Here is a 9,761-nt window from a genome sequence, read left to right on the forward strand (position 1 = left end):
GAATATTCATTGTCAAACTAAAATTCTTGAAATAGCCCACAAATACCTAATCCCCTTCAGTGTCTCTACAAAATCTACTATATCTTACTCCTATAATTCTGCCTTTCCTCAAATTGAAGAATACTTCAATACTAAGATAAGCTGACCTGATTCATTTTTTGATTTGAAAAAGTACTTTCTACAAAGTTGTACAGAAGATGAGATATCCTGGATACAAATTGGGGAAAGCTTTGGGTTACCTGTCTGCAATAAACAATCACAGGAATTAAAAATTGATGCAGAACCTAGAGAATAAAGATCTAAATAGTACAGATAATTATTCATTATTTGGCTAGAATGACTGTCCAAAACTAGAGAATGCTGGTCTCTATGAAAATAAATGGTAATCTATAATCAAATGTCTTACAAAGGAGACTGATCAGGATTCACAGGGTAGGTGGGATGCTAAGCAAAAATGACACATTAATATAATCACTCTATTAGTGAAATAAGTTGAGAAGCAAAGAAAAGATAAGAGAGTAAAGTAAGCAAAAATGTGATCTGGGCAAACACCATGAATTCAAACAACATGCATCTGAGAGAAAGCAGTTAGAGTTAGAAAATCATTAGCTCTTTGAAATAGTCTTTCATAATTAATATGAATGCATGTTAGGGTTTTTTGACTTACCAGGAAGGCATGATTGAAATATTTTTCTCAGTGTCACAAAAAGTCAAGGACATGTTATATCTAGACATTAATTATTTAATATTTCAGCTTCACTGTGGGCAGAAGAAGACTCTACAGATCATTTTCAAAACTTACAGGAACCAAAAACCATAAAAATAGTGTGAATGGCAAATAGCACTATTATCATGAATCAACCATGAGGTAATGAAGTCTTCACATTGATGATATGGGGTAAACCTATAGACATTGATCCTTCAAGGGGCCAGGTAACTGCCCATAAGGGATGGGAAAATAGAGGCTCAGGAATAATTTGAGATTGATTAATGAGGCCACTATGATAAATGAAGGAATAAATCACTATAAAGATAATCATTAAAGGTAGGACACAGACCATAACACAGGACAAGAGAGGAGTAAACATATCCCTCTTTGAAGGAGCAAAAAATTTATAGGTTCCCAAAAGTATCTCTGAAAAGAGCTGTACAAAACTCCTGAAGCTTGAAACAGTTCACCCTTTACTTTGGAAGCAGAATCTCACTTTAAAAATCAAATAATAGTGTGAAAAAATGAGCAAACAATATAAAAACATTCTAACTATAGAAAGTTACTATGGTGACAAAGATTGTAACACACTCAAAAAAAAAGACAACAAAATCAAGATTCCTATATCTAAAGACTCCAAGAAACATATGAACTGTCCCCAGGCCATGAAAGAGGTCAAAAAGAATTTTGAAAATCAAATACAGGAGGCAGAGAAAAAATTGGGAAGAGAAATAAGACTGATATAAAATTATGAAAAATGACTCAACAGCTTAATAAAAAAGACACCCAAAATGATTAAAATAACATTCTAAAAACAGAATATGCCAAATGGTAATGGAAGTACAAGAAGCTAATGAAATAAAGAATGCCTTAAAAAGCAGAATTGGCTCAATAGAAAGAGAGGCATAAAAATTCACTGAAGAAAAAATTCCTGAAAGAGTAGAATTGAACAAATGGAAAAAGAGGTATAAAAGTTTGCTGCAGAAAAGAATTCCTTAAAAATGAGAACTGAGCAAATGGAAGCTACTGATTTTATAAATAATCAAGAAACAATAAAGCAAAATCAAAAAGATGAAAAATAGAAGAAAATGTGAAATATTTCATTTGGAAAACAACTGACCTAGAAAATAAAGTCAGGGGAGATCATTTTAAAATCACTTGACTACCTAAAATCCATTGTCCCTCCCCCCAAAAAAGAGTATAAACATCATCTTTCAAGAAATTATCAAGGGAAAATGCTCTGATAATCTAGTGCCAGAAGGAAAAAATAAAATTAAAAAAACTGCTAATCACTTCCTGAGATCCCAAAATGAAAACTCCCAGGAACATCGTAATCAAATATTAGAGCTTGCAGTCAGTGAAAAAATATTGCAAGCAACCAGAAAGAAACAATCCAAGTATCAGGGAACCACAATCAGGATTACAAAATTCTTCTACAGTAAAGGATAAGATGGGTTGTAATATGATATCCTAGAGGGCAAAAGAGCTATGATTACAACAAAGAATCACCTACCTAGAAAAACTGAGTGTAATCCTTCAGGGGAGAAAATGGGTATTCACAGAAATAGAGGCTTTTCAAGCATTTTTGATGAAAAGACCAAAGCTGAATAGAAAACTTGACTTTAAAATAATCAGATCCTAGAAAACCATAAACAGACAGGAAAGGGAAATGTTTAATTCCTACATGGTATGATCATATTTGTAACTCATAAAACTTCCTGTTATTAAAACAGTTAAAAAGAGTTTATATAAACATAAAGCACAGGTGTGAGTTGAATATGAAGGGACAATATCTTTAGAAATAAAATCAAATTAAAAGAGAAAAGAGAAATGATTGGAATAAAATAAAAGGAAAAAAAATAGGAGAAATCAATTTTACTCTAAAGGCAAGGAGGAGAAGAAAGGGATTAGAGAAAGAAGAGGTGATAGAAGAGAATATTGAATGGGGAAGGGAATAGTCAAAAGCAAAACACTTTTGAGGAAAAACAAGATGAAAGGAAAGAGATAATAAAATACATGGGAAGCTCAGGCAGTGCACAGACTCAGGGCAGTGTGGGCTACTCATGCAGAATAATCTACCAGGAAGAATCTACAGCAATACTGGCTACGCTGTTCTGGTTGCAATCCAGTAGATCAGCAGATTACTTGTAAGACATCTAATGCAAATACAAAAGACAAATAGTAAGCCTCTAAATTCCAGAATATCACAGGATCTGGTCATGCCTATCCAGCACCAAAAGTTGGTCAGCACTGACTGACCCAGCGTAGTTACAGTTGCCTGTAGAGGAAGCTTGGATAATCTCTCCTTTGTCCTAGTAGCAGACTTTAACATTTTTTAAAATGAGCAAAACAGAAAAAAGAGCTCTGAGAATAGATACTCTGTATAGGGAAAGAGAAGAAAAGTTTTCAAAACTGGAAGTCACTAAAAGCAGATCATCTTCAGATGAAGTCCCAAAGAGTGATATGAACTGGTCCCCATTTTACAAGGAACTCTTGGAAGAATATAAAAAGGATCTTAAAAGATAGAAGAAAAATGGGGAAAGGAAATAAGAATATTTCAAGAGGGTTTGGAAAAGGAAAAATAAATTATCTGAAGAAAACTCCTTGCACAAAAAATTTAGTGAAATGAGAAAAAAAAACATATAACTCCTTACAAAATAGATTTGACAAAATGGAAAAAGAAAACAACTCCCTGAAAAACAGAATTTGTGAAATGGAAATAGATCCATTGAATAAAATAATTCATTTAAAAATTCAATTGGCCCAAATAAAAAAGGAACTACAAAAGTATTGAAGAAAATAATTTGATGAAATTAGAAATAAACAAATGGAGATGAATGACTCAATGAGACATCAAGAATCAGTCAAACAAAACACCAAAAAAATGAAAAAATAAGAGGAAATGTAAAATGTCTCACTGGAAAAACAAGTGACTTGGAAAATAGATCTAGAAGAGACTATCTAAGGATTATTGGACTTCCAGAGAACTATGATGAAAAAAGGAGCATAGACATCTTTCAAAAAATCATCAATGAAAACTACTCTGATGTTCTAGAATCAGAAAGTAAAATAGCCTTTGAAAGAATTCACCAATCACCTTCTTAAAGAGACACAAAATGAAAACTCCAAGGAATATTATAGATAAATGTCATAACAATCGGACCAAAGAAAAAATATTGCAAGCAGCAGGAAGGAAACAATTCATATAGAAAGGAACCACAATAAGGATTACACAGGATTTAGCAGCTTCCACCATAAGGGATCAAAGGGCCTGGAATCTGATATTCTGAACAAAGTAACTTGGAATGGAACCAAGAAAAAACTATCTAGCTAAATTGAGCATTATCTTCCAGAAAAGAAGATGGACATTTAATGATACAAGTGAATTTCGTTTATTTCTGATGGAAAGACCAAAGCTGAACAACAACAACAACAAAAAATTTACCTCCATATAAAACCATAAAAAGGTAAAAAGGAAGGAACTTTTGATAACTATAATATCTCTGTTATGGGTATACTTAGAAAGTACAGGTATAATTTGATTTTGCTGTGATAATATAAAAAAGAAACTAGAGGTAGAAAGGAGATTATACTGGGAAAAGGGGAAAATGGAGGTAAAATTGAGGAAATTGCATTTCATGAAGAGGCAAAGCAGATCTATTATAATTGAGGAAAAGAAGGGAGGGGGATGAACATTGTGTTAATCGTACTCTCATCAGATTTGGCTCAAAGAGAGAATATTAGACTTATTTGGTTTCACAGAGAAACTTGTCTCACTTTATATGGAAGTAGGAGGGGAAAGAGAAAAGGAAAGGGGAAGGCTAATGGAAGGGGAAATAGAAGTAGTAGGGGAAAGATATAAGAAGGGGAGAGGGGCTGTAAAGGGGGAGGACTGTTTGAGGGAAGTGTTGTCAGAAGCAAAATACTGGGGAGGAGCAAAGGTGAGGAAAGGAAGAGAAAAGTGTAATTTGCGGTAAATCAGATTGGCACTATGCATTAACCCTTAAGTGATCTGGGTTTTCATTGTTTGGACAAGCAAATACTACTTCCATTTAATTATTAAGAAACTGAATCATGAAGATCTTTCTAGGTGAACTTGTATAATTCTAAAAGGTAAGAATTCTCCATCTCTAAATACTTTCTGCCACTTAAAGTCATGGTTTTTTTTCCATGCTGAAAAAGATCATTTGGTCTAGCAACATTTTTTGAACATAATTATGTTTCAGATTCTGGCTTTCATAAAAGTAGAAGAGCTCCAAAGACAAGGTTTTATTGGTGTCCTAAAGTGAGATCTTTGAGGAGTTTTTCTTCTTGTTTTTATTGATATCTTTTGTTCTTACATAAATTATATTGCCAATTCTTTTCCCTCCCAAAGAACTATCCCACATAACAATAAAAGGAAAAAAAATAACTTCACAAAACTCACCTATCAATAAAGTGCAACATTATATGTAGAATTCTGCAAACACAGCTTTAAAAGAAGGAAGTACATTCTCATGTTTCTCCTATGACTTCAACCTTAGTCATTAAAATATCACAGGATTCAGATCAATTGTATTGTTCTTCTTACATTTCCCATTTACATTATTGCAGTCATTATATGCATTGTTTTCCTGGTTCTGTTTACTTTACTTTGCCTAATTTCATGTAGGCATTTCTCTATTTCTATGTATTTGTCATATTTTTAAGAATTTGGTAGTCAAGTTACATAAAACATTAATAGATATATGTGTGTTTTGAACAAAAGCCCTTCCTTAGTAGATAAGTGGTCAAAAAATCTGAACAGTTCTCAAAAAGAATAACAACTATTAATAATTACATGAAAGGATACTCCAAAAGACTAATAAAAAGAAGCACAGATCAAGAAAAAATTGTAATTTTATTTCATACTCTGCAAGTTGGCAAAGATAACAAAAATTGGACTTTGTCAATGTTGAAGGTGTGGAGAAGAAGTTAGGCACACAGACAATATTGAAGTTGCTGTGAACCAGTATAATCATTTTGGAAAGGAATTAATTTATGCAAATAAAGTAACTAAGATTTATATACTTTCTGACTTAGAAAATTCACTACTAGGTTTATATTGTAAGGAGCTCATTGTTAAGAAAAAAGTCCCCATATAAACCAAAATATTTATAGCAGCACTTTTTTAGGATGGCAAATAATTAGAGACAAAGTAAAGGAACTTCAATTGGAGAATGACTAGACAAGACTGTACATGAATGTAATGGAATATTACTATAATAATGGAAATAACACAGAGAAGCATGGAGAGATTTACAGGATCTGATGTAGAATGAATTAAGCAAAGCGTAGAAAACAATATATATCATGACTATAACAATGTAAATGAAAGAATCCTAAAACAATTAAAAGTGAATTGAAAAATTACAGAAACTAAGAATTAACACAAAGAAAAGATATGTGAATACATTCCCACCCAATTGCTGTGCAAAAGAAATAAATGTATTTTAGGACTTATTGATAGATTAGTTTTGGTAGGTTTTTCTCTGATTTTTTTCCTTTAAAATATTTGCTTTTTAGGATAGTTCTTTGTGAGAGAGAAAAAAGAAGAATACTGGGAAAAATTTTATAAATCTAAAAATAAAAGATATCAATAAAATATTTTAAATGAATAATAGCTTTCTTTCAATTAGGAGACAGGAGATATATAAATAACATTCAGAAAATTCTACTCTCATATGTCCTCTATGAGGCAGGTGGTCAGACTCCATGGCTTTTTCTTCAAAAACTTCATATAACTCTTTGTTTCACACTCCTTTCCCCCCCCCCCATACATTATGTATTTTTTTGGCCTTCCCATGATCTGTTTTTTTACCATATCCTCCTAATACGCTTGATTTTTCATGATAAAGATTGTACTTTATGTAACCTTTGTGCCTCCTCTATTGACTAACAAAGTGCCAGCATACAGTGGGCAGTTAACATCTGTATAATTGAATTGGAATAGTTGGAAAAGCCAGAAAGAAGAAACTTGGAAGAAACTTGTCCAGAAAAATAGAGGCATCACAGACTTTGGCACCAAGAAAAATGAACTCTTCACTGATACCTTTCATATGTACAATTTAATACAAGTGGCTTTAAAAAGTGTTAGACTAAAGAAAAGGAAGAAAGAACAGGAGGGAAAGGATCCAACTAAACTAGGTGAGAGGGATGAATCAGATAACAATGGAGTTAAAAGTACAATTCTGAGCAACAGGAGCATTTCCCATCACCTCCCTTAACCCTTCAGCTAACCAAATTGTAAAGTCTTGTTGTCTCTAAATCGTAATCGTTCTGAGAGGAGATCTCTTGGGGAGCTCCTGGGGAGGCAGCCTTAGTGTTAGTTTAGTTTAATAATCCTGAAATGCAGCCAGGAGTTAAAGTCCAGATTCTCTATTGTGTCCTTCAAAATCCTGAATCTTTTCCTGGGGCCCGGCCAGTTCTCTGTAGAGGCCTTTTCTCCTTGGTTCCCTGAGAGCTCTTGTCCAAATGTCTCCAGCTAGCTTCAGTCTCTAGTCTTCCCAAATGTCTCCAGCCAGCACAAAGGTAGATGTAGGAATGAATCAGACTCTGCCTCCAAGAGTGTGGGATTGTGGGTTTCCCAGAAGTCAATCCTAGATGTGAATCTCCCGGAAGTCCACAAGCAGGCTTTTCCTTTAGACTTGTCAATGTTGTATTATCCTAGTAATGTTACTGTCTCTTAAGCAAATTTCAGGGTTCTTGAGCTCTATTGTTAGAAGAGATCTCCCCATTTGTTAGTTCCCTATAATAATGAAATCACTGGTTAAATTCCTATCTCTATCTCTCAAGAGAAGACATTTGCTCCTTCTATGATTTTGCTGAAAAAAGGAAAGAAATAATTTGATCACTACTATAATGCTACTGTAGGAATAATTTTTTTAAAAAAGCTATCTTGAGATCATCATCGCATAACAGTAGATTCAAGAATGGTTATCATTTTTATAAGTTGAGTTATAATAGTTATGTACAGGAAGAAGGATTAAGAGATTTCAGAAATGGTAACACATAAATAACAATCAGCAGAATAGAGGAACAATTTTTGCTTCTCCATTCCCAATGGATATTGACTCCACCCTAAATTGATCTTTGGATTTTACACAATCACTTTCCTACTGAATATAGAGAAAATGCTCAATACCAACACTTCACATTCCTCTAGGCTTTTTATATTTAAATTTTAAAACATGATTCTAGAATTACAAACTAATTTCTAAAGAAAAAGAAAAATAATGAAGAGATGCTTAGATTAGTACATTATAATACCGACTAAAAGAAAAAGCCACCAAGAATGGAGAATAAAATGGACTAACATAACATTCCTCAAAATATGATGCAAATTCATTACAGTAGATTTCTCCTACAATGAACAAACCTGTGCAACATAAGTTAATAATGGGCAGAAAGATTTGGAAAACACTCTAATGAGAAGTAATTCTGCCAGTGACATTTTCTTATTTTTCCTTCCCTTGCTGTTAATTAAGAGCAGAATTTGCATGAAAGCAAAGACTTTTAGGTTATTAGCTTTTAAGAATCCACATAACTTTTGAGTAGAAGAAGTAGCTAAAGTCATCATTCTTTGTGACATCTTTACCTATGCATAAATCCATCTGAGGTTAGAAATATGAGATTGGGCTTCTGATGAGGGAAATGAACAGCAGGATCTGATTATTTCACTACATAACAAAATTCTCTTTTCATGCAAATGTCTCTTGTAATAAAACACAAGGGTAAAGAGGTAAATTTGGAAAATCTATCACAATTAAACAGAATTCTATGAATAGGCTCCTTTTTTTCTAGGGATTAGCATGAGCCATTAGTCTCTTGAAATAATGCCTTTTCCAAGGACCAAATCTAAACTGGGCCCAACATAGCATAAAACTTCTCCAAAATTAAATTTGAAAGAAGAAATCTATTTCAAAATCTTCCCAGCACTAACATAATAAAAAATTTATCCTGGCTAAATATATAATTTTCTATGTACCTAAACAGATCTGTAGTGCTAAGAAAATATTTCATTCCTTCAGGAAATCTAGTATTTCATGAATACCAGTCCTCCTTTTATCATACATAATAAACTGATGATTCTCTCTGATTTGATAGATGGCAATTAGAAATTGCTATGAAAATCCTTTATTGACCAACTTCAACTTAGCTGGTCTAGTTCTAGAAAACAGGTATTCTTCTGTCACCAAGTCTACAGTTAAAGCTTTTAAGTTAAGTAGGACTGATATGAAGTTGTTATTTTTTTCTCTGTTGACATACTTTGTGAGTATCTAGGTTCTTCATATCATGTAAGAGATTAGAGAAGGTCTTTAGAGGAGAACATCAAGTAAATCTCCTAAACAGGAACTTATTGAAGTGATTTTAACTAAACAGCACATTACTTGCTGAAAAGTTAGAAATTAAATATTATTTTGCTTTTCAAAATAAAGTCTTACTTTGAGTAACCATGATCTAAGGAGAAAGATAGAAAGATGGACAGGGAAACATAGAGCTCCCTTAAGGCTGAATTGTTTGATTTTTATCTTAGTAATTTTTGAACTTAATACATTACATATCACACTGTAAGTGATAACAAACATTCACAATTTAAGTGATACTAGATGCATCAGTACCAATGAATGGAGTAGAATGAATGTGCCAGACGAAGGCAGAGAAAGAAAGAGACAGAGAGAGAGAGAGAGAGAGAGAGAGAGAGAGAGAGAGAGAAGAGAGAGAATTAAGAGAAGGAAGAGAAAGAGGAGGAAGAAGAATAAAAATTACAGCTAAATAATTCCTTCCCTAAAGTTGCTTAAATACTCTTAAGGGAGAGAATATGAATATATATCAGTAAAAGTACATAGAAAATAAATACAAGGCCATTTTGGGAGACAGAAACTAGAGAGTAGGGGGAAATAGAGTAAGGAAAGAATCCACAGAGTAGGTGATGCTTGAACTAAGTTGTTAAGGAAAGGAGGAATTCCAAAAATCAAAGGTGAAATCTAAATAATTGACGCTATCAATTTTTCATGGGTGTGCTGAGTCAATA

Source organism: Sminthopsis crassicaudata, chromosome 1 (genome assembly GCF_048593235.1).
Source record: "Sminthopsis crassicaudata isolate SCR6 chromosome 1, ASM4859323v1, whole genome shotgun sequence".
Classification (NCBI taxonomy): Eukaryota; Metazoa; Chordata; class Mammalia; order Dasyuromorphia; family Dasyuridae; genus Sminthopsis; species Sminthopsis crassicaudata.